The sequence below is a fragment of the Ixodes scapularis genome, unplaced genomic scaffold, assembly GCF_016920785.2.
Source record: "Ixodes scapularis isolate PalLabHiFi unplaced genomic scaffold, ASM1692078v2 PGA_scaffold8__174_contigs__length_109621045, whole genome shotgun sequence".
Taxonomy (NCBI): domain Eukaryota; kingdom Metazoa; phylum Arthropoda; class Arachnida; order Ixodida; family Ixodidae; genus Ixodes; species Ixodes scapularis.
Window position 1 is genome coordinate 3328793 of NW_024609883.1, and position 26707 is coordinate 3355499.

A 26707-nucleotide genomic window follows, 5' to 3' on the forward strand; every position below is an offset into this window, starting at 1 on the left:
TCTTATGAAACAGGTCGGCAGAATACGACCCCTCCAGCTGGCGAGACTTGCAACCACAACCTCAGGGAGGTGGTTTCTAGAATGAATCTAGAATCGAAAAAGACCTCGTGGAACAGCACAACAGAAGAATTTACAGATTTAACGTGGCCACTACCCCAGGTGACAAGGCATGCAAGCGTAGCACCGTGGAGTGGACTGCGACACGGTGCTACGCTTGCATGCGGAGTGTCGGAGTGGACTGCGACACGAATATCAAGTACCTAAGGTCAAAAAAAGACGGGACGATACACGTCTTTCTGCTAATTTTCAGTTTTTTAACGTAACGCCTTCTTCCTTTATTGTTATTTCTGAGTTCCTTCAACGTAACTTCCTCTTCCATCAAGACCGTTTCATTTTGGGAATTTTTCATACCGAAAAGAAAGACGAGAGAGAAACGCTACCTCTTTCTCGTCTTCTGTGGGATTATTAAAACGAGTTGTGAGTTAGCGCTTGTACCGTCAGTTTGTTCTTGACCTTCGCGCTATTTATTTCGGATTATGCATATCCAACTAGCCCACCTTAATATTTTAGTACAGCATCTTTCATCTGCAATGGGTTCCTTTCCGTGTGTATCATATCCCGACCCAGTTTCTTATTATATCGATTTAATTGCCATTTCTACCTGCCGAGCAAGATTTTATGCTTTCGCCATCAGAAGCAATGTCATACCCCATGACATCGGAGGTATGTTCGGTCTGGCACAACCATCAATGCGCCACAGCAAAAGGATTTGCAGGATTCTCCGATCCGAACTGTGGAGACAAGTTAGGTTTTACCGTGAGTGCCTGTGGCTGCTAGCAAACACGGATGCCTCCGGTTTCAACCATGAATCAAGATACAAGTCCTTTCTCCACACTTCAACCAGGATGACAGAATCTCTCTGGAGGACCTACATACCACACCTACGATATCTACGAGCCAAACAGAAGGAACACCAAGGCGAGCCGGTCAGATTTTTGGGCGAGCCCTCTCTTCCCGCAGACATTGAAAAGGTCCTGGAGAGAGGCCCCAAGTTTTGTACGGCTCCGCGCATACAGGGAGTACAGATGCTGTCGACTGTACGCGACAATGCGGCAAAAGCTCCGGAAAATGACAGGACCAGATGTATTGATGAATGTGTTGACGTTTTGTTGAAATCCGGACATGTTAAGAACAAGATAACGAGACCTAGAGTGGTCGACTATTTCAAAACACATAATTTGAATCTCCTAGTTTCAGATAAGGAAGGGGGATTTGTAGTATGCCCCACCAATATGTATTTACAAAAGGCGACTTTAGCCATACAAAAGAACTTCAACTATTTGCAAGATATAAAGACCAAAAAAGTGAAAGCTAAAGCACTTCAACTTTGCTTCAAGCTTGAGTTAACAAATCTGAAAAAGCAGATTACCGCATCCAAGAAAGATGTTTTGGATATGTTCTTTACGGCTAAAACACACAAAGTGGAATGTCCCTTCCGTGTAGTCATAACTGAAAAAGGTTCTTGGCAAGGAGCTATGTCAAGGTTCCTATTTAGTCAGTTATCAAACCTCCGCCTGGAAGATCCGTTCCTGATTTCAAACTCAGAGCAAGTTATACAGGATCTAAAAAATGACAATGTACTAGTACAATATGGTTTTTCCCTTGACGTGGAAGATTTGTTTTATTCAATACCTCATGACCAACTGTTCGTAGCTGTAAAAGAATGTATCGAAGAAAATGGTACAGTGCCCTTCCAAAACAAATCTGGCGTACATCTTGAGTCATTCTTGGAGTTACTGACATTCTACCTAGCATCCACAGTCGTCTCATTCAACGGGAATACTTACCTGCAAAAGAAAGGAATTTGCATTGGATCATGTGTGGCACCAGTGTTATGCGACATCTTCTTATCCAAATGCGATCGGGCCATCGCCCAGCGGGTATCCAACAACCAGGTGTCAAGAATATACAGATATGTGGACGATTATCTCGTGCTACTAAAAAACAGACCTGATGTAAGTAACAAGCAACAAATCAACAATATACGTTCAATCTTCACTGAAAACGCACAAGGACTCAACTTTACACACAAGCTTCCGACAGGCGACAGCCTTCAATGTCTTGATCTACAGATGATATTCCAACAAAACCACACTTGCTGGATGTACATGCCACGCTCAAGAAAACAATTACTCCAATATGAGTCCTCCCATTCAAATCTCATTAAAATATCTATAATCAAAAACTCTCTTAGCGCAGCCCTAAAAAAGTCATGTGACCACACGGCAAGACAGAGCTTTGAGAGACAGATAAACCGACTCAAGACCTCTGGTTATCCAAGTACCACCTTGTACGATGTAGTAGAAAAAATGATCAGCATCCACAGACAGAAAGAAAAAGCCAAGAACAAAGGACAACGCCCGGCTGTAATACCCTACATTCACCGGGTATCACACAACATGAAAAAGGTGGCTGCCAGGAATGACATCCCTGTCGTCTTTTCAGCACCAGACAAGCTAAAGAAGCTTTGTCCTGTGATAAATTCCCCACAAGACCGCCGCAACGAATGCGGTCAGAGGCACAAGCAAACATATATACCTTTCCAAAGCCAGATTATATATGAAATACCTTTAACCTGTGGCAGAGTATATGTTGGTCAATCTGGCCGGTGTGTGAACACCAGGTTACGTGAACACGCTGCGTCACTCAAATCAACACCATCGGGGCATCTTGCAGTGCACGTAAGAGACTGTCACTGCAAGCCGAAACTTACAGAGACAAGGATCCTTCGAAGGTATCGTGAGAAGACATCAAGGGAAATATACGAGGCAATGGCCTTAAAAGAAAAGGAGAACTCGTGTGTCAGTGCACCATCAGTGGCATTGACTGAAAAAGAACTTAACTACCTTAACTTTCCAACTTAAGGTGGTTTCTTTGGTTCACGGTGGACAACTTCTTCCTTTCTTTCTGCTAATTTTCAGTTTTTTTAACGTAACGCCTTGTTCCTTTATTGTTATTTCTCAGTTCCTTCAACGTAACTTCCTCTTCCATCAAGACCGTTTCATTTTGGGAATTTTTCATACCGAAAAGAAAGACGAGAGAGAAACGCTACCTCTTTCTCGTCTTCTGTGGGATTATTAGAACGACAGTTGTGAGTTAGCGCTTGTACCGTCAGTTTGTTCTTGACCTTCACGCTATTTATTTCGAAAGGATACACCAGGTTAGGGCCATGGTTGAGAATCACTTGCAAGAAAGCCACTCAGATAAGCTGCAGGTGTACACAGACGGCAGCGTCAACAGGGCAGGAACATCAAGTACAGTAGCCGTGTACATCCCGAATATCGGGCTAGAATGGAACGGAAGGCTCTCGGCACCAGCGTCGTCCACTACAACGGAGATGAACGCAAATGACAGAGCATTACGTATCACCTTGAAGTTGCCGCCACAGCAAATGGTAGTCAACACAGACTCCAAAGGGGCGCTACAGAGGATAATGAACATAGCACAAGGAGATCCAACCACCACAGCAGCAAGGACAACACTTGGGGACCTGGAAAAGCAAGGAATTGAGACATGGTTGAAATTGACTTCAGGTCACGAGTGAATATCAGGAAATGAAAAGGCTGACGAACTGGCAACGGCGGCTCATGGGGAGGCTCCAGCCATTTCAACGCCAGCGGATGCGGGACAGGCAGCACAGTGCATACAATTCCACTTTTTCGAAGAGGAAGAGGAACTGGCGCTACCAAAAGGGGCACTTAAGGGGTATTCACACGAGGGAGAAATCCCGGGGATTTCTCCCCGGCACGCGCATCCCACGACGAAAACGTCTGGCTTTGCGATGTGCAAAAGCCTCGCAGTTTTATCTCGTGATGCGCGCAAGCCGGGGAGAAATCCCAGGGATTTCTCCCTCGTGTGAATACCCCTTTACGGGACTGACTCGGACAGAAACTACCCTGCTGCGTCGCCTGCGTACGACAACGGCCTTCACAAACAACTACCTGCCGAAGATGGGAAGACGGTGCAGCGCGGAGTGCCATAACTGCCCAGTCGTGGAAACAGTGCAGCACGTTATAACAGAGTGCCCCGCATATGACGGAAGCCGCGAAATAATGTATGGCAGACTGGCCATCGGAAGAAAACGAACGGAAGAGGTGCTGTTTCCACAGGGAGCAAAAAGAGGATGCCGGAAGGTTTTTAAGGTGCTCCTACAGTTTCTCCGGAGTACGGGACTCGCCGCGGGACTCTAGACAGGAGCAAGATGAACAGACCTGGTGACAAACAGCTCAAGGGAGATGATCTACAAATAGCCCTGTTTAGGGCTCGTCCCCTGCCAACGCAAGCACAACTTGCTAGGCTAACATAGGGGACGTAAAACCAAATAAGATACCACCACCACCACTTTATTTTTTCAGATTTGTTTAAAAAAAGCCGTGAAAGTCTTACGCGGTTTCTGCAGGTGGGTTATACGGCGAGGCGGACATTATGCAGGTGGCTAACTCTTTTGATAAGTGGGCGTTACTCCCGGTGTCCTTCAACACCTTTACTGCTTTGCCGTTCAAAATCCCCTCTGTGATTGGCATACCTTCCGACAGAATTGGTCTCGCCTTTTGAGTCATATTCGTGGAGGGCGTTCTGAAGGCGTTTCTTGTGATTTTCTTCCTTCCCCTTGAGAACGCGTCCGTCTTACCAACAGGATCATCATCGGGTTTTACGAAACATTAAACTTCTGTCTTTCCGTTCTTTCCTTGCGGACATGATCTGAACTCGTGGCCTGACCTCTGACACACTTGACAGAATACGCGTGTTTCTGGCTTTGATCGGCAATCTGCTGCCTTGTGGCCCAACTTACCACACAAGAAACATTTTATCTTGAGAGCGGGTTTGCTGCCTTGCACATCTTCCTTCAGGGAATCTAAAGCTTCCTTGGCCTCCTTCCTGAAGTTGGCTAGATTAGGCTGGCCCCGCGCCTCCAGGAAGTGGTCCGCCATTTCAACCAGCGCCGATATGGTCTTACAGCTTCTTTCCTTTAAGAAGACAGCCAGCCTAGGATGACAATTCCGAAGGAATTTCTCCCCGATCATCTGGTCACGAATCCCGTCATACGTTTTTGGGCATGCGTTCATACTGACCCACCGGTCGAAGAACCCTTCTAGTCTTGCAACAAACTGGCTCCCTGCCTCTCCGTCCAACGGCTTGCTCTCTCTAAATTTCTCGCGGTACCCCTCTGCCGTGTAACGGAACCGCTGGAGTAAAGCCCTCTTCACTCTGTAATAATCCAAAGAGTCTTCAGGCGACATCCTACCTATGCCCTCCAGAGCTGGGCCAACCAGGCACATGCTTAGAGCAGTCGCCCACTTCTGTTGCGGCCAATCTTGCCCCTGCGCTACACGCTCAAATCTCCTCAAATACGAGTCGAGATCGTCCCTTTTGTCATCGAAGGGAGGCATAAGCTTGTGAGGACTACGAGATAGCGATATAGATGCGCGACGTGACCCTTCACTGCCATCTGTCCGTCTTATCTCGGTTGCGCTAGCCTCTGCAAGACGAATCTTTAATTCGATAATGCGTTGCTCACTTTCTGCCTTGAGGCGGTGTGCTTCCCTCTCAGCAGCCCTCTCTTCTCGTTGGCGTGCTCGCTCCTAGTCCACCCAAGACCTCAACTCCGGTCCTGCCAGTCCCAACTCAGCACCCAAAGACATTAACTCTTTAACCTCCATTTTGATTAATTATTGTTACGTAGAAAAACGAAGGAACAGAATATCTTGTCCTGTCGCGGACGCCAGTTAATTGTTGTGAGGTTCTTTGTGGTTAATAATCGGCAAGATACAATGTCCTTCGTTTTTCATAAAAGCTTGTATTTACAAAAAAATCAAAGAGTTCATATGCTTATACAAAAAAAAGGAAAACTTAGTTAAAGAAATGAAAGAAAGGAAAACGCATCAGTCACCATGTCTTTGAATTCCTGTGCAGCAGTGTGTCTTGTGCTGTTGTTGTCGGCCCACGGTTGCGGTTAAAAGTCAGGAGCGGGAGCGGTTGGCTTCCGTCGGCGGCCCCAAGAGTCACCGCAACCAGTGCTCGCGCAGCAGGAAGCCGGACAGCGTAGGTTTCTATGCGCTGCCCTCGCTGGAACAGGATGCTGGTCAGGCAGTAGGAGGCCGCCGATTGCCCTGGCCGAGGGTGTCGTTCCACACTCTGCACGTTTCCTTCGGCCAGTCTTATTTCACGCCCTCCGAGCACGCGCTCCAAAATCTTCCCTTCTTCGTCGTATTCCTTTCTCCCTCTGGGCCGATCCATGGGTTGACTTGCACTTTTTCCTTTCCACATTTAAGTCACATCATCGAAAGGAGCCCCCCTTTAAGTTTTTTTTTTAAGTACCAAAAGAAATTACATACACAAAAAAAAACCAAGACCATGATGATGTGCGCAAGTTCATTGCAGCCTAATACGATAACCCGCAGCCACATTCTTTCTTCTTTAAATGTACTCCACGCGAAACGAGTACTCTTGAGGCATCAGACCCCAGCGTAACACTCGGCTGTTAAGTTGTTTCGCCTTGTTTCGACATTGTAAAGGATGGTGGGTCGTCTAAACAACAAAATGCGTTTCATATAAATGCACACGAACCTTCTCTATTAACCAGACCATGACCCAGGAATGTTATTGTCCTTATACCGACTTCACACTTCATGGGTTTACTGTAATACCGGCTTGTCGAATTCTCTCACAAAAACTGCTTTAACGCCTCCACACGTTCTCAAATTTCCTTGCAAATACGCTCTCAAAAATGCATAACCCGAGGTATATTACTAGAAACAAATTCTAACGATAAATTATTACAGTTCAACCTACTTTGCACTCCTCTCAATCGTAATGAATGAATCGTAATGAAGAATCATTTGAATCCACTACGCTTCTTCTAACGCTCGGTGATAATGCCCACCATCGTACCAAAGCACTTCATACGCGACGAAGAATTTCCTGGCAGTTCTCGATCACAGTGCCTTCCGGACCAGTTCGTCGAACATCTTCTTCATGAGCTCCAGGTGCATCTTGTCTGTGCCGTCGCGTATCCGGCGCTCCTTCTCCTCCATGTCTAGCCTTCTGACCTTGACCGCCACCTCTGCTTCAAACTTGGTCCTTTCAAAGGCCAGCCGCTCTTCGTCGAGCTTGAGCCTTCGCTCCTCAAGCTGCAGTTCTTTTTCCTGGATCATTTGTTCCCGGTCCACTTGCCTTTCAAGGAACTCCTGCCGTCCATCCTGACACTTCCTCTTGGCCTTTCCATTTCCGTGCTCTATGGTGTGCTCTCCGGGCGAGACGGAAGGGTCAGCTCCTGCCAGGCTGTAGCCCTTGATGAACTCGGTCGGGACGCTGTCGTGAGGATCTACCTCCGGCACGGGGTAGTTATCGGTCGGGCCCAGTGGCGAAACCACCGTTGGGGCCTCAGGGTCCCTCTTTTTGAGGCGCGGCCTCGGGTAGAGCACTCTGCGGGGCTTGGGGTACACCGGCTTCTTCATGTCGAAGACCTACTGCAGCAGCTTCTCCTTCTCCGGGTACTGCTCGTGAGTGGTTGACCTGCTTTTCAAGCGCTCCTTGGAGTCGGTGTCACCCCACTGCGAGAGCTGCAGGTCCCCCCGTTCCCTGGCACTCCCACCGTTACTAAGTTGGTTTAGCCTACTCGGCATACTACCGTCGATGGCAGCGACGATTTCACCTTCCGCGTCAGACACCTTCAAGGTTTGCTCGGTCGAGTCTTTCGCTCCATGAATATTCCCTACGATAACGTCATACAGAGGACAGTTCATACAATTGGCGGTTACCTGTCCCGTTAGGAACGGCGACACAAGGTGAATGTTTGCCTCTAGCAACATCAGACACGTCCCGTCCACTAAGAATACGGGACTGACTTTGCCCGTAAAATCTTCACATGCGACCAGTTCCCGGCGCACTATCACGGTGTTACTCCCGGTGTCCTTCAACACCTTCACTGCTTTGCCGTTCAAAATCCCCTCTGTGATTGGCATACCTTCCGACAGAATTGGTCTCGCCTTTTGAGTCATATTCGTGGAGGGCGTTCTGAAGGCGTTTCTTGTGATTTTCTTCCTTCCCCTTGAGAACGCGTCCGTCTTACCAACAGGATCATCATCGGGTTTTACGAAACATTAAACTTCTGTCTTTCCGTTCTTTCCTTGCGGACATGATCTGAACTCGTGGCCTGACCTCTGACACACTTGAAAGAATACGCGTGTTTCTGGCTTTGATCGGCAATCTGCTGCCTTGTGGCCCAACTTACCACACAAGAAACATTTTATCTTTAGAGCGGGTTTGCTGCCTTGCACATCTTCCTTCAGGGAATCTAAAGCTTCCTTGGCCTCCTTCCTGAAGTTGGCCAGATTAGGGTGGCCCCGCGCCTCCAGGGAGTGGTCCGCCATTTCAACCAGCGCCGATATGGTCTTACAGCTTCTTTCCTTTAAGAAGACAGCCAGCCTAGGATGACAATTCCGAAGGAATTTCTCCCCGATCATCTGGTCACGAATCCCGTCATACGTTTTTGGGCATGCGTTCATACTGACCCACCGGTCGAAGAACCCTTCTAGTCTTGCAACAAACTGGCTCCCTGCCTCTCCGTCCAACGGCTTGCTCTCTCTAAATTTCTCGCGGTACCCCTCTGCCGTGTAACGGAACCGCTGGAGTAAAGCCCTCTTCACTCTGTTATAATCCAAAGAGTCTTCAGGCGACATCCTACCTATGACCTCCAGAGCTGGGCCAACCAGGCACATGCTTAGAGCAGTCGCCCACTTCTGTTGCGGCCAATCTTGCCCCTGCGCTACACGCTCAAATCTCCTCAAATACGAGTCGAGATCGTCCCTTTTGTCATCGAAGGGAGGCATAAGCTTGTGAGGACTACGAGATAGCGATATAGATGCGCGACGTGACCCTTCACTGCCATCTGTCCGTCCTATCTCGGTTGCGCTAGCCTCTGCAAGACGAATCTTTAATTCGATAATGCGTTGCTCACTTTCTGCCTTGAGGCGGTGTGCTTCCCTCTCAGCAGCCCTCTCTTCTCGTTGGCGTGCTCGCTCCTAGTCCACCCAAGACCTCAACTCCGGTCCTGCCAGTCCCAACTCAGCGCCCAAAGACATTAACTCTTTAACCTCCATTTTGATTAATTATTGTTACGTAGAAAAACGAAGGAACAGAATATCTTGTCCTGTCGCGGACGCCAGTCAATTGTTGTGAGGTTCTTTGTGGTTAATAATCGGCAAGATACAATGTCCTTCGTTTTTCATAAAAGCTTGTATTTACAAAAAAATCAAAGAGTTCATATGGTTATACAAAAAAAAAGAAAACTTAGTTAAAGAAATGAAAGAAAGGAAAACGCATCAGTCACCATGTCTTTGAATTCCAGTGCAGCAGTGTGTCTTGTGCTGTTGTTGTCGGCCCACGGTTGTGGCTGGAAGTCAGGAGCGGGAGCGGTTGGCTTCCGTCGGCGGCCCCAAGAGTCACCGCAACCAGTGCTCGCGCAGTAGGAAGCCGGGCAGCGTAGGTTTCTATGCGCTGCCCTCGCTGGAACAGGATGCTGGTCAGGCAGTAGGAGGCCGCCGATTGCCCTGGCCGATGGTGTCGTTCCACACTCTGCACGTTCCCTTCGGCCAGTCTTCTTTCACGCCCTCCGAGCACGCGCTCCAAAATCTTCCCTTCTTCGTCGTATTCCTTTCTCCCTCTGGGCCGATCCATGGGTTGACTTGCACTTTTTTTTTTCCGCATTTAAGTCACATCATCACAGACGCGTTTCTGCAGGGTGATTCAAGGAGAGGCCAGGCTCTTTAAATCGACCGCAAAATTCAGTTTCTTAAGCTATCGCGCTACAACTTTGTGCAGCGTTGCCCACAAACGGTGCATTCTTTTTTTTTTTCTTGTAAAATTTGCAAGGAGAGAACTTACCTGAGGAAAAAGTAAAGAAAGAAACACGGGAGAAAGAGATGGCGCAAGGGGTCGCGACGCCAACTGCCGCCAACGAACGAGCATGCGACGCCGAGAGCCGTTGTCTTTAGCAGACAAGCAACTGCAGTTCCTAGTTGTTTCCGTGCCTATTTTTGTTTCTGCGACTTGTCGCCACCTGCGGAACGCGCGCTGCTTTTGAGCCTGAAAGTTCGTCTGCTAAAGACGCCGGCTCTCGGCGCTGTATGCTCGTTCGTTGGCGCCGTTCGTTGAGCCATCTCTTGTCTCCCGTGCGAAACGGCGCCGTGTTGTTTGAAGACCGGTGGCGCCGCTGCGTTTCCATAGGAGCTAAGCCTTTTTCTTTCTTTACTTTTTCCTCAGGTAAGTTCGCTCTTTGCAAATTTTACAAAAAAAAAAAGCACCATCTGTGGACAACGCTGCACAAAGTCGTAGCGCGATAGGTTAGGAAACCGAACTTTGCGGTTGATTTAAAGAGCCTGGTCTATCCTTGAATCACCCCGTAGATTTCGGTGTCTTATCGGAGCACATCCTTGCGCCCGCGGTCCTGCCTCCCGGTTGGTCGCGGTGCAAAACCACCCCCTCGCCTCGCTCGTAGAACGGAGGGAAGTAGGGCGCGCGTGTGTTGCGCGGCTCAGCCACTGGGGAGCAGGACCGCTGGCGCGTACATGCGCTCTGACAAGAAACCGATATCTAGAAACGCGTCCAAATGTAGCGTTTTTACAGAACGCCGTAAAATGCTGCCCCGGTGTCATATCCTTCTAAGAATAGTTGATTAATGGTTTTCGATGATGCTCTCAAATTTCTAATTGAAACCATATGTCTATTTTCACTAATTAAAAAGTCAGTTAATGCATTTTAAGTTATTAGCCACGCGCATAATGTCCGTCTGGCCGTATAGCCCACCTGTACAAACCGCATAAGTCTAGCTTTCACGTTTTTTTTTTTTTTTTTAAACAAATCTGAAAGAATAAGAGAAAAACCCCGGTATATAGGTGACGATGGTGATAATAAAAGCCAGTTCAGAGTAAAGCACCTGTCCTGTCGTCCGTGTTTCTTTATTGTTTCCGTTTGTTCGCACTTTTGTCCTCTATTGCTCGTGATTCTCGTGAACTCTTTTTGTTTGAGAGTAACTTGCTTATTTAGAAGCGGAAGACACCCGTCGGTGCACCGAGCTTGCACCATACTCTGCATATTGTCTCTGAACGAAGCTATCTCACCGCGGCAGCAGCCAAGGTTAATCTAATCATCAGCACCTACCGCTCCTAGGGTGCCTTCATGTGCGCTTTGCTTAGGGTGGTGGCATCTTGCCATTTTGTCCCACACGTTTATTTGTATTTTTTGTTCAGAAGCGCGTGAAAGAGCGTGTCCCTGCACGTGTTTGTGGCGCTGACTGTGCTATGGCGCCATTTTGTTTTCGTTGATTTCTTTGTATTTTACCCGTGAGCGCGTGCTGTCGGCATCGGGTACTACAAAGGGTGGCATCACCCTAAACAGAAGGACATTGAGGCACCCTAACCGCTCCCCAATTCGCTGGTCGTCTGCCTAGTCTGTCAGCAAGAAGTTCGATGGACAAGAATCTGAGACACGTGGCGTCTAAACCCGAGCGGAATTAAAGCCCCATTCTGGAAAAAGTGGCGCAATTCATTGTTGTAGAAATGCTCGAGGCGCGTGCCGCACTTCTGGGAAGAACATGCCGTCCGAAATCAAGCTCAGTTAAGGTGCAACCCCACCCTTGGTTAGTGTGATTCTGAACCAATAGATGGCGGTTGGATCGCCTTCCAGGCCTGTACATCGATCCGAGAAATCGTGCGTGGTGGCGCTTCAATGCAGTTGGGCATTTTTCTATATCCAGAATTTGACATCCCTGGTCCCTGGCTTGTTCTTCTCTGCACGAGCTTTCTTTGGAGCGCGCACGGCTGCGCCAGTTCTCGTGCAAGGGGGCCAATTACTTACGCTCCGAGCTCAGGTCTCCAGCAAATGTGGGCAGAACAAACCGCGAAAAGCGACCTGAGCCAAATGGCGAGACACATGCATAACAAAACCACCGACGCGTTGAAAATGATAAAATTGCCCGTGCGCCGCTATTGGATATTTCAGAGGCCAATTACACATATTTCAATGTTATCAGATTTATATTGTCACGAATGAAGGTGACGAGAGAACGAACAGTGAACTGAAAAATAAAGGTTTTATCGGCGAACTTGTGCCAAACAAAAAAAGTAAAGAAAGAGCGTCGAGGTCGGCAGCAGAAACCAGGCGGCGATTCGGCAGCGTAACAGAGAGCGAAAGCGAGACTGACTCGACAATGTCGCGGGCACCTGCTTATCTACAGTGCGTCAGTATCTCGAAAGTTTGGCAAAGAAAGTTCGAGCGTCACGTGCTCGAGGCGAGGATGAACTGGCACTTTCGAGAACAAGAAAGCAGGGCGAAAGTTAAGTCTGGTGCAAGAATGAACGCGAATCTTCTAGAAGTTCGTGACCGAGCGTTGCCTTCTCGGCTCTGCGGGCGGCAATAAGACGGGCCGGCCCTTTTGTCGTGCATGTGTTTGGCTCTTCGTGGATTTCCAGGAAAACGTGATGACGTGATAGACATGGGTTTCCGAAATTCTAGCTTGAGGAGTTAACTACCTAAAAGATCAAAACAAATTAACTATTTTTTGGGTGGTCAGGTGTCTCATTTAGGTAGCTGGGTGTTTAGTTTGACCAAAACCACGAGGCTGGAAAACAGAAAAAATGACACTCAGGTTTAGATGTTGAGTTTGGTAAACCCAAAGCAGGACTGGCGCGGGAGTCATGATAAAAAAAAAAAATGCCGAGGTTAATAATTCACTCACAGCAATAAATTATAATAATTAATTTTAATACGAATCCAGTGATAAATGCATGACTGGTCAGGCAAAAATTCTGGGTCTGTGGATAGCTTTTGCACATAGTTTAAGCAATGTACAGTCTGTCACAAAAAAAAATTCCAGGATTTTTTTCTTTTTTTACCGCAAGACTAAACTAGGCATCGCCAAACGCTCATTATCCGCCCAAAGGTAGCGCTACAGGTCACAACCAGATGTCAAAGTTTTAGCCCAGATCAGAAAACGTTTATTAACAATGATTGGGGTCCGCCACACCTCTTGACTGAAGTCATCTGGTGTGACGGGATGATTAGGAAGAGATGAAGGGTGTGAGGAGGAAAGGGGGGTTAGATGAGGTGTGTGAAGTTCACTGCCTTAAGGTATGTGAGTAAAGAGTCCAGGATCTTAATCCAGTTTGCGTTTTCTTTCAGGGGGGTTACCCACTCTTCGTATGTTTCAGGTCGTGCGTCTTCCGGAATGCTGAGGAGTGCGTCTTGTCTTAGCTGTTTGTTTGCTTCGCAGTCCCATATTAGATGTTTACAAGTAGCCGGGGTTTTGCAAGTCTTGCAGTTGAAGTCGAGACCAGGGTCGTCTTCGTCGCGTGACCTATAAAATTTCCTTCTCAGCACAGGTGTTAGGGCTGTGTTGGTGGCGATGCGTCGAATGCATACCCTCCCCCACCTTGAGTAATTGGATGGAAGAGGGTAAGCCTCTTCTGGCAGCAGCGATGCCAGTCGTTGTTTCCGAGCTGTTCTACTTGCCTCTTTCAGTTCATCGAGGTCCAGATCTTCTGGTTGGGTTGTGACGGGGGAGCCCTCGTGACCTGATGCGGCGTGGGATGCTTGTAGCTCAATCCGCGCGGTCTCGTGGGCCTCCTCGTTTCCCGGGATTCCCTGGTGTCCTGGGATCCATGCGATGTGCAAACTGCCTCCATTTAGGCGAAGGATCTTAGCTGTATGTTTGATGTCTTTCGCAATCTTATTCCTACAATCTGTCCTTCTGCACGCCTTGACTGCTTCGCTGGAGTCTGTGTAGACGTACATGTGTGCGGCCGGATTGCACTGAACCTGCTCTTCAAGAGCCCAGTGTACAGCCAATAGTTCAGCAGTTTTTGTGCTGCTGCTATTGAGCAGGTATTTGCTTTTTGATTCGCCGGTGCCCGCTGAGTGCATTGCTATGGCCGTGGTTCCGTCCTCGTTCCTCGCGGCGTCGGTGTAAATTACTTCCGCGGTTCCCATTTTAAGAATCGCCTCCACTTCTTTCCTGTGGCGTTTTGCATTGCTTTCCCTGCGTTTTGGTTGGGTCCTGTTTTGATTCTTCGGTGTGGGTTTCAGGTCCACCAGCGCCTCATCCTCCCAGGGAGGGTTCGGTGATGCGATGTGGAGGCTTTGTTGTGGTGTCTTTCCGAGCATTTGGAGGATGATAAGGCCGGCGGGTGATCTTTCGAGTCTGTCGAGTTGACTTCTCCTCGCTTCATTTGCAATATCCTCGAGAGAGTTCATCTGAGCGGCGCTTCTTAAATCCGTAAGTCTGGTGTACTTGGGCAGCCCAGTAACCACTCTCATGGCTGAATGGTTAAGTATCTCCAGCTTTCTTATCTGGGTTTTTGTTAGCCGCAGGAAATTGAACCCGTACATGACTCTGGTAATGAGCAGTGCTCGTATCATATTCTTCAAGGCACTCTCGTTTGCTCCCCACGCCTTGTTAGTCGTTCTCTTTATCAAACTGAGTCCCTGTTTCCAAACGCAGTCCAATGAGACTGCGTTTGTTTTACCCAGTTATGAGCGCCTCCGGTTTCATCAAAGGTTAGTCCAAGAATTTTTATGCTGGGCTTTCTCTCGACCCTCGTTCCTTCAATCTGGAGGCAGATGGTGTCACCGATGTTCTGCTGCCTGGCTTTTTTGCTTGCAACAACCAAATAGCTTGTCTTTTCAACCGAGATCTTCATCCCGGTTTCCTTAAGGAACCCAACTGTGATGTCAAGTGCTTTTTGCAAGAGTTCCTCTTGTGTTTTAGCTTCCCCTGTTGCCGCCCAGATAGAAATATCGTCAGCATAGATTGTGAAATTTACTTCTGCCGCATTTTTCTCCAGTGCTAGAGCGAGGTCCGTCATGGCCATGTTGAACAACGTGGGGGAGATAACGGCACCCTGGGGTACTCCAATCGCATTATTTGAGATCGGTCCATTGGTGCTGCCCATGTGAACACTGTAAGTCCTGTCCTGCAAAAAGGACTTTATAAAATTCAGCAGTCTGCCTCGGATGCCCCTTTTTTCGGCCGCTTTTATGACCGTTTCATGCGGTATGGAGTCAAATGCTTTTTTAATGTCAATTGCCACGATGGTACGGGGTTGTCCTTTTGGGGGAGTAGATGTTATGTCTCGGTGTATCATGGCCAAGCTGTCCTGCGTTGAGAGGCCTTGCCTAAATCCTGTTTGCATAGGGTGCAGTCTACTTTGTGTTTCCAGGAGCCATGTAATACGGGCTAAAACCATTCTCTCCATTATTTTACACAGGTTAGAGGTGAGAGAAATCGGTCTTAGGTTTCCGATATCGTTGGCTGGCTTGCCGGGTTTGGGTATCGGAATTACTGTGGAGTGTTTCCCCTCTCTGGGTAGGGTGCCTTGTTCCCAAAATTGATTGTACCATTCCAAAAGTTCCTCCTGTTCTTTTTCTGGGAGGTTATTTATAGCAGCAATAGTTACATGGTCGGGTCCCGGTGCTGTGTTGCATTTGGCTGTGGCTATGGCCGCCAGCAGTTCCCCTTTGTTAAAAGGAGCGTCTTCTGGTGCTTGGTCGTCCGTTTGCGATCTTTCGTAGCATGTGCTAGGGGGGGAAGTGGTGGGCTGCGGGAAGAAGCTGTTTCCAGCTTGAATTGCTAACTCAGCTTCTGATATTCCAAGTTTGAGAGCCAGGTTGGCTCCCATCCCTTTGCTTTTAGTCTTCCCGCACATCCTTTTGTACGTGCGCCATGCTTTTCCTAGCCCCGTCTTTTCGTTGAAGGATCCACAGTGCGTTTGCCATTTTAGCCGACTAAGCTCCAGTGTGTACCTTTTTGCTCGAGCCGTAGCAAGATTGAGCTTGATTTTGAGTTTTTCGTCTCGTTTCTTTTTCATGTACCGTTGTAAGGCTTGAAGGCGACTGGCCCATAGGTTAAGTAAATGCAGGTCTGGCGCGGGTGCGTCTTCTCGTATTCGGTACTCTTCTTTTGCGCCGGCCATAGCCAACTGTATTCTGCGTGTTAGGTCTTCTCTGCTGCTCTCTCCTAGCAGTATTCGAAACCTATCCCATCTAATGAAGTGGACCTTCTTTCTCGCACCCACGCTGATGTGCAATTTGATACTGATTGGAAGGTGGTCGCTTCCCATGGGGTCCGGCTTTCTGTTCCAGGTCACCCTTAGGTTCCTGGTTGTCCATGTTAAGTCCGGTGTTGTATCCGCTTCCCTTGGGTTGAGTCCTAGTCTGGTTGATGAATCCGGCTCATTCCTGAGAAGAAGCCCTAGCTGTTTACACTTGCTGTTGAGGCTTTTTCCGCGTTGGTTTTCTCGCTTATATCCCCATGTTGTGTGTTGGGCGTTGAAATCGCCGGCCACCAGCGTAGGAATATTGCCGTGTTTCACGTCATCTAACTATGACATGTCATTTCCTTCCCGTCTGTGCGGTCTGATATAGGTATTAAAGATTCTACATTCCTTACCCCCTATTCGTACTTTGACACCCACAACTTCCTGCGTGTTGTTGCAGAGATGTTGCGTCATGAGTTGTGCCTGGGAGATGTCCTTACTTATCAGCGTTGTTACTGTAGGCATGGGCTTCTCTGGTGTATCACGGTCGGTGTTGGCGGTGGTTTGCGTATAGGTGTTGTAACCCCTAATTTTGATCGAGTCGGTTTTTGTTTCTTGCAGCAGGATGATAAGCGGTTTGTTGTCACCCATTTTGTTCAGTCTTTCCTTGAATTCTGCTTGCTTTTGTCGGAAGGTTCGGCAATTCCACTGTAAGACCCATGGAGTCTTTTTACTTTTAGAACTTAGCGTACGGGTCCTATGTATTTCTTGGTCGGTTCATAACATGGAGGGCCTGCAGAATGCAGTCCAGTGTATTTTCCATTTTTCTCACTCTTTGATCCAGTGACGCCATTTTCTGCGTGACGCTGCTGTTCTGTAGCATTTGTGTCGCCATCGCAGTCGGTTCGTCGTGATATAGAGTTGTCTCAATTGACGCCGGATCGGGTGCTTGCCTGTTTAGTCCTAGCCTGAGGGGAGCAGCCCAGACCCCTGTTTGAGGCTTGGAACTGTCTTCAGTTCCACGGTTCGATGCTCTCGGTGGTGGCGGAGGGCCGTTCAAGAAGGGCCTTGGTGTTAGTAATTTTCTCGGCTGTGGACGCCTTGCCGGTATCTGTCTTTTGGGGCAATTGTTGCTAGTTGCAACGTGCGGGCCCCCGCAGTTGAAACATTTCGGCAGCAATTCGCAGCCTTCTGCGTCTCCATGAATGTGTCCACAGTTGCCGCATCTTTTTGTGCCGTGGGGGCACACATCGGACTTATGACCAATGCGGTGGCATGAGCAGCATACTACCGGTCTGGGTCTGTACTCCATTACATTGAACACTTCACATAGGAAACGCACATGCTTCGGAATTCTCTCACCTTCGAAAGTGATCAGTACCGTCTTTCCGGATCTTCCTATGATCCTAGCTGTCACAATGTTGTTTGTGCGACAGTCTAATCCCTCCATCAGTGATTCTGGTGTTTCATTCAGGTTTTCGCCATGCAGGTATATAACTCCCCTCACTTGGTTGCTGGAGATGGCCATGTACGGTTTCATCTCATACTTTTTCTACCGCTCCAATGTTGAGTAGCTTGCTCGTGAGCCGAGGGTTTCTGGTGGCGATTGCGATAGTATTCGACTTCTCGTTGAGGTGCACTGTGAAACCGTCCGTGTTCTGGATGCCGGCTTTCTCCATCGTCCGGTAGATGTCTCGTCCGGTGAAGGTGTGGACCTTCTCCTTGCAGGTAGGTTTCAGCACCACTGTCTGAGTTGGGGACTTCCTTGTATCTGCAAGGGCTTCTCTCTGTGTTGTAGGCAAGGTGCTCTGTTTGCATGAATGCGATAGTAGTAGTGGCCATTCTTCGTTGTCATCTTTCTGGCTCGCGTCGTTTGTACATGCTGTATTTGTTTCTTGTTTACCTGCCTCCGTCTGCTTCTGCCGCACAGTGGAAGGCAGGTTGCGGTTCAAAAGAAACTCTTCGAACTCTTTCTTATGATTTGAGTACTCCTGAAACGAATCCTTTTGCGTGAGCACCTGTACTAAAAGCTCCTTGTTCTTCATAAATTCTTCAATTGTTTCACGTTGTTTCGTACAGTCCGTTAAAAACTGACTGTCTTGTTGGGACATCTGATGGTAAATGAGCTGACCTGTAACGGCTGGTGGACCGCTGTTGCCTTGAGAATGACTCACGAGAGTCGGATAAGGGTTCGCCGTCGTCTGGCTCATGGCATGAGTCCTTGCACCGCGGAGCTTGCCACTTGGTGTTTTCACTATGGTCCCGGGAAAATCTGGGGGATCATTGCCTCGAGGCTCCGAATAGGCATATGAGTCTTCAGTTTGCCGGTCCAGGGTTCCAAGCTGCGGCCCCTTGCCGGGGCTGCCTTCTTTTGCGCCAAGATTTGCGCAAATTATCGAACTAGTTAGAAGAGCGATAGGAAATGGGCGCTTCGAATTCCAATCGTCGTCGTCCAAGTTTTAGCCCGATCCGATACCTTATTCAAAAGTTATAAGTGATTTTCTGAAGAGTGTAATGGGAAAATAACGGCCGACGTAGTTTCGAATACATGGGGCTCTATGGGCACCAGACACCGAAAACGGGCAAAAACGGGCTCCATTTTCCCATTAAAATTTTCAGAAAATCACATAACTTTTGAATAAGGTGTCCGTTCGGGATAAAACTTTGGCATCTGGTTGTGACTTTGGGCGGAGAATGAGCGTTAGGCGATGCATAGCTGATTTTTGCGGTATAAAAAACTGTAATTTTTTTTTACATCCTGTACCAGTCTTAATTTGGTGATTTATGCGCGCAAGTAGTGGTGTGCACAAATAAAAAAAAGATGCAAACGGTAGAGTTTGACGTTGCATAAAATGCAGTGTAAGCACGCACATGGTACGCTGATTAAGACTAAAACAGCGCTACATTTTATACTAGCGTTGAGCGTATCGAAAGTTAAGCGTGCATCAAAAGCTAAAGTTTGCACGCATATACTGCTCAGGCAGTAATGTTTGAATGTTCATATAGTACTTTATTACCCTAAGATTTGGTGTAAGTTGTCTCCTGTTTGCTTAAAACAGAGAGAAGGCAACATTCTAACTCAGTGTTGACAGAAAAACTCCACCCGCTTACAGCTACCAATCATCTCGGCGCCGATTATGAGTATTCACTGCATGCTAACGGTCGTGTGCTTAGAACGAGTTTTTCCCACCTGATTTTATACAATCGCAATTGTTTTCGACAAACAACAATGTTTACTCAGGCCAGCGGTCACATGTGAAGCTTATAAAATATTTTTACAATCCGCGAGATAGCATGCTCCTAGGTTACCTTGGTATCTAATGCATGTAGCGCACAAAAAACAACGAAATGAATCGGAGTGGGAAACGAAAACAATAATGATAAACAAACGTCCGTGTAATCACGCGAAAACTGAGGGCCTTGCACATATGCAGAAGGTAGCTTTGTTTCACTAAATACATTGCCAGTAGAGTATTTGATTTTCTCGTGTGAGCGAACCGGAACATAAATGTGCGAGCATACTGCCCTGAACTACACTTCCAGTGAACAAGCGCACCATCCAATGCATCGAGCTTGCTTTTATAGCCTTTTTGGTGCGCTCAAACCTTTAAAAACACAATTATAATCAATTCTATTATTTCAATTATTTTTATTAAGCGCGCCTATGTGTATGTTTTTGTTGTTGTTGTTGTTGTTTTTGTATTTTGCGTTCACGTGCCATTTTCTTAGTTATATATTATTTTCCAGAAGTCCGACAACTACAGTCTGTTTCATAAGTAAGAACCGCATAATCAAAGATGTAGAAAAAAAAAAAAGAACGCGAACATGCGAACACACATTAAAGTGCAATGTAACGGAGCATTCAGAATTAGTCGTTAGTTTTTGAGAGAGCAGGAGTTTCGTAGGGCGACATTGCTACCCGTTGAAGATTATAAAAAGTGCAGAACAACTGTTAGCTCGATGTCTTTAACGTGCATTACGCAGTATATGTGGTACACGATCGCCCGACGGTAGGATGCAGATGGGCGACTGAACCCAGGGTCCCTGCTAAAGCCCTTTGGTAAAAGCGTTTTTTACAAGTACCGCCAACCATTGTTGTGGACACGCGCAAGACACGTGCCACGAGTGGGTGCTCCACCGCCATTCTCTTTCAAGGGCCAGTCATTTTAGTGCTGCGCCGCCATTTGCCTCCAAGGGCCGCTCGAGAGACGAGCCTCGTGCACTGGCACGTTTGAGGTTACATGAAAGACCAGCGCAAACGGCATCGAGGGGATTTAGTTCCTACAGGTTCTGCAGCGTGAGCCCCGTGCCCTGAAACGAGCTCGCGCTCGAGCATTTCTCCACGTGCTCTGGTCTGCGGTGCCACAACACACTCGGCCAACGATTCCCCACCGCACTTGGTTTAGCTAAAGCCCCTTTATGTTTCAAAAAGTAGCGCAATCTTCGTCGATGCACGAGGCACGTGCAACGTGCAGCTCTTGGGAAGATCACGGCTAGAGTCACTAAATGAGCTGCGCTTAGAGTATCGGCACTCCGTTACCCGGCATTGTTGTGGGCGCCGCCGTTTTGGCTCGTATGCAGAGCAGACGCAACTGCCGATCGTCATTATTCGAAAGTGCGACTTCCTCAGATTTAGATTCGTTGTTAAGAAGGTCACGCAATACTGCTTTGTTCTGTTACGAACTGTTTAAACATTTGTGGAGGGCGGAAAGGCGTTTCCTGTGATTTCAGATAACTGGCAACCATCATTTTAAGACACAATATGGCCAAGTGTCGTTACTCTGAAGCGTAGCTTATTTAGTGGCACTAATCACGGCGGCACAGCGCAGCACTGAGCTAGATTTCAGACGCCATGAATTTCCCAGAAGTGTCGCGCGGCAAGTGCCTCGAGCATTTCCACAACAATGAATGGCGCCACTTTTCCTAGGATGGAGGGGCTTTAGGTTTAGCTTGTGAGGTAAACCAAATGAGCTACGCTTAGAGTATCGGCACTTGTCCTCCCGATATTCTTGTGGGCGCCGCCATCTTGTTGGTTAGTAACAAATCAAACGCAACTGCTGATCGTCATGATTCAAAAGTGCGACTTCCTCAGCATTCGGTGTCAGGTAGCTCACGTAATATTGCTTTGCTTTTTCTCGAACTGTTTAAACATTTGTGGAGGACGGAAAAGCGTTTCCTGTGATTTCAGATAAAGTTTCAGATAACTGACAACCATCATTTTAAGCACCAAGACGTGCATGAAGCGTAGCTGATTTAGTGGCTCTAGTTTATCCCGACCGTATAGGCACAGAAAGAGAACGAACAGCTTAACCTCGCGCTCTTGGCGATGCTTCAGTGGCTTCATCAGCCCGTAGCGTTTTCTGCGCTCTGAACTAATTATCTCACAAGCCAAACCAACAAATATCACTTAACACGCACTAATAAAAAAAAAATGCGGGTTTATTTTGACTAACTGGAGATCTTTTGACGTGCAGCCGAAATCTCAGATTGGCCTCCGTCGGATTGCGGGCACCTCAACCGATATTTAAATACGACAAATATAGATTCAGAGACACAGAGACGATTTAATGTTTTGTGTTTTGTTTTAATATCATTGCTACTTAAGAGCCACCGAGGTGGTTTTTGAAACAAAATATAGTCGAACCATTCCGACAAGCATAGTTTGATTGCGAAAATGATTTTTGCAAGTGATAAAAACATTAAAATGTTTTCGCCTACTTCGCGGAATCTGAAATGGCAGAATGCATTTCATGGCGCCCATTTCCTTTGGATCGCGACGGGCATGTGGACCGACGCACAGTAGAACGCGCGAAAAGGAGCTGTGGTGCACCCGCAGTCTCGCGCTTGCTGTTCTGACATCTCTGGCTCGCTCACTGCGAGCTTCCAGGCATCTGACACCCTGACATCTGGCGCTTTTTCTGTCGTTTCCGTGGCGTTCCAAGCGGCACACGACGGAAAATGCACATCAAGCTCTTCTTGAACACGTGTCGCCATCTGTATTTTATATTAAGAAACTACAATTTGCCGTAACTGAATGGGAAAAGTTCCAGGTCTTATAAGATTATTAACGTGTAATATATCAATATGGAAGTTCTGGAAATTGTAATATCGAAGGATGCTTCATAATTTAATGTCTCGTTATTTCGATTAGTTGACGTGATTCCGTTTTTACAGCGCCATAAAAAAATACCATTTTAAACTTTATTTTTTATTTTAGAATATACATTATCTGTACAGTTCGTTGCTTACTTTTTTACTTTATTACATCCAACCGAACGCTCACGTAAAATATTGTGGACAATGGGACGTTATAACTCGAAAAATAAATTTTTCAATATTAGAGACTGTGGTCTACTAAAAGCTAAATAATTAACTAACCACTACAAATAATCGTAATATCGAGACATTAAAGTATCGTTGAAAAACAGCTCTTTAATTTGACATTAACTTTATAAATGTAAGATACATCGTAAGCCGTCAAAAAAGCATGAAAACGTCATGCACGGTGGGGTTGCACCTTAAGGCCCGTTCACACAGTTGCGTTCGGAGCGACCACTAAGCTTACGAACGAATGTAACCGGTTGGAACGACGAGTTACCATAGCAACGAAACGCCAAACGGTCGTTTTGTTCGTGTTCGTTCGCAACGCAAGGAGTTGAGCCAGGATGAACGTTTTCGTTACCTTCAGGAACGACCGCAGCGACAGACCAATCACAGGTCGAGGAGAGCTCGGTCGCGCGCGTTGGATGCCGGTCGTGCCGCGCTCCTTCTATCTGCAAACTTGGCGTCGGTGGTGATCGTCGATGTGGACGGTTGGAGGAAGCTCATCGTTCCGCGTAAGAGCGCTATCCTTGGTTGTGAATTTTCGTCGTGTGTCGTTATGATAACCAAGCACGTACTAGTAGGGAAGATCCACCTTCTCGGTGCGGCGATCTCGTGGCGGCACTCTCAACACAGAAAAAACGCCCGTGCCGTCGTGTTTGTTTACTTCGACTAGCATTTGTGCCCTCGAACATCGCCCGGATTTCTTTTTTGGCGCGTTCCATGCATGTGCTCAAGTTCAAGGTATTACTGGTGCGTACCGTATAAGGATGCGAACTTTCACGCGTTTTCATCCCCCGAGAATGGCGATTAGTGTTAGCAATCCTGAATGCTCGCAACGTCTCGCTCGCAAAGCCTTTCTGATCACGAAATTATATTTCTACGTTGCTATATCGCTGCTAAGATTACATCGTCTTTTATAATCGTAGAAAAGGCCTATGGCGAGATTTGTACTGTTCGCAAAGTCGTGTATTAAAGTCGTGATCATGCAAGACGGCGTATGCATCTTTTTTTTTTTTTTTTTTTTATGCACTATTCTGCACGCGTATCCTGGAAATTAAAATATAAAGTTTGTGGTCATAGAAGACGGGCTGTCTATTTTCTGTTACGCAAGTGAGTGGCAGCGCGTTACCTTCTTTTTAGAGGCACTGCTGAAACAACTGACGGCGGCGGAGAGGCGGTTGCCGTGCTGCCGGCGCACTGCGCTTGTTGCAGGAGTGTACGCGCGGCGCAGAGCGGTCGTTTCGGTCACAACGGACGCAGTCCTGGATAACGGGTTCGTTTCAGATGTCTGAACGAGCCTTTACACAGCTGTTGCAGGCGCACAGCAGATCTTCGTGACCGTACTGTACGCCGTAGCCGAAACCTCCGGCTGCTCCGGTGAGGACGGTGGACCTCGCATCGGGCAGGAAACCGTCCGCCATGTTTGTAAGCGTAGCTGGGTTGGCCGGGTTGCTAACTATTGGCTAGGTGCAAGAGCTGAAGCTCGTTTGTCATTGGCTGTTGATTCGTGTGGTCGCATGCGGTTGCATGTGTGTGTACACGTCGCATACCGTTGTCGTTGAAGTCGCAGCGGTTGCATTCGTTCGTAAGCATAGTGGCCGCTCCGAACGCAGATGTGTGAACGGGCCATTACAGTGAACTAGAATATAGACTTTTCCAAGAATTGCCTTTTAGGGGCTGCCATCCTTGCCAACTGGGCTATGAAACGCGTTCTGAGCGTGCGCATTAGCTATCTTCCACGAAATATGAGACGCCGCGCATGCGTCCACAGCGTAGTGACTCGGCATTTTAGAGCGCAGCTCTTAGGGGCCCGCTTCCGGCTTGAGCGGCGTCGGCGTCGCCGTCGACGTCGCCGTCGCCGTCGGCGTAACCGCGCGGTGCATCATGGGAAATGTCCCATAATGCACCGCGCGAGCCCCCCACCGGGGTCACGTGATCTCGTGGGGGGTCACGTGACCCCCTCCTCGAGGTCACGTGACCCCCTCCTCGAGGTCACGTGACCCCCGTCGATGTCGCGTGACCCCCCGATGACGTCATCGTCACTGATGACGTCACCGGCATCCACATCGTCATCGTCATCATCACAGATGACGTCACCGGCATCCACATCGTCATCGTCATCATCACTGATGACGTCACCGGCATCCACATCGCCATCGTCATCATCACTGATGACGTAACCGGCATCCGCATCGTCATCGTCATCCTCACTGATGACGTCACCGGCATCCACATCGTCATCGTCACTGATGACGTCACCGGCATCCACATCGTCATCATCACTGATGACGTCACCGGCATCCACATCGTCATCGTCATCATCACTGATGACGTCACCGGCATCCACATCGTCATCGTCATCATCACTGATGACGTCACCGGCATCCATATCGTCATCGTCATCATCACTGATGACGTCATCAGCGACGTCACTGATGACGTCACCGACATTCGCATCGTCATCATCACTGGTGAAGTCATCGGTGACGTCACTAATGACGTCATCGGTACCCGCATCGTCATCGTCACTGATGACGTCATCAGTGACGTCAGTGATGACATCATCGGCATTGGGGGTCACGTGACCCCCCCGGGTTAGTTTAACCCCCCCCCCCCCAGTGCCCTTCCCTCCTCCTCCTCAAGAGCTGCGCTCTAATTCGGCGTTACAGGGAGTTGTAAGCGGCTTTCATTTTTTCGTCTTTGTGATAAGCGCTGGAAAGGTCTATACAAAAACTCATGTTTACAAACAAACCGGAGCTCCCCTAGCGGACGCTACCGGCGCCGCGCATGCGCGGAGGACGGTGGGCAATAAGCTCGCCGTCGCCCATTAACAAACAAACCATTGAATTGCGTTGTTGGCGGCGGTGTGCGTCCCCATGCTTTTTTTTTTTTGCATTGTAATTGTTGGTCCTACGTCCTCCTAACAACGTCTGACTACTTGAGCGGCTTCAGCAAAATTAACGAGGCTCGTTACACCGCAAAACTTCGCGTGAATTTTGTGACTTGCGGCGATTCATTTCACGTGGACGCCACAGAATGGGTGCTAAAGCCTGAGTCCCACGATGAGATTCTGCTCGCTCTTTTCAGTCGCGACGTCGCTCGGGTTGGAAAAAGCGTGCACCGTAGCTGAGATGGTGGATGTCGATACTGAAAACTGCAAGTAGAATCGGGCATTACAAGTCGGTGATGGCCACTGGTAGCAACAGCTTCTTGTATCTACTGTTTAAGGCCCGTTCACACTTTTGCAACCGAGTACGACCGAGAGAGACAAGACCGGTTTTTAAGCCTGCTACGACGTCTTAAGACCAGCTCCGCAGCAACGCGTCCGGTCCTGACTCCTAAGACGTCGTAAGAGGCTTTAAAACCGGTCTTGTCTTCAACCAATCTTCAAAAGTGTTTTGAGGCCTGCACTTACTTCTTATCGCAATTACCGGGTCGACGTTTGGTTTACGGGCCGCTGTCATTTGAACGAGCTGGCAACAAAAAACAAACAAGTTTGAAAGACCAGACGACAGTTCGAACGTATGCGCAATGGAGTGCGGACAAGAAGCACCGCGTCCCGCGTCAACAAACCATTGGAATGTGAGTCGGCGTCTGTGTGAGTCTGCATACTCTTGTTCGCTTTGGAATTGTCGATCTTACGTCCTCATAGCAGTGTCTTACCACTTCAATCGCCTGAGCGAAATTATCATGCTCGTTACGCCGCCAAACTTTGCGTAAATAATTTGACATGCGGCGATTTATTTGCATGAACGCCACAGAATGAACGCCAAAACTATGATGAGATTCTTCTAGCTATGCTCGGTCGCGACGTCGCTCGTGCTCCAAAAGTGTAAAAGGTAGCGGCGATGATTGACGTCGATACTGAAAAACGGAAGCGGGAACGGACCAAGCATAACTAGTCGGTGATGGCCACTGGTACCAATGGTCAACATCTTGTATCTACTGTTTACACCGAGCCAACTTAAGTCTTTTGAGGCCTGCAATTACTTTTCATTGCATTCACCGGGTCAAAGTTTTGTCTACGGGCCGCTTTTGTTTGAACGAGCAGACGACAAAAAGCAGACAAGTTTGAAAGAGCAGACGAAAGTTCGAACGATCAGGTAGCCGTGTCAATTTGAAGACGCACTGAACCCGAGGGTGGTCCTGACAGCTTGGCGGTTTTCTCTCGTTCATGTTGGAACAAAACAAATACACCTGGCGACCACGAAGTGTTGCTCGCGCGAACAATCGTAGTTCGACAGCGTCTCGTTTGCCCTTTTCACGGCTACTATACACGTTCTCGGACGAAC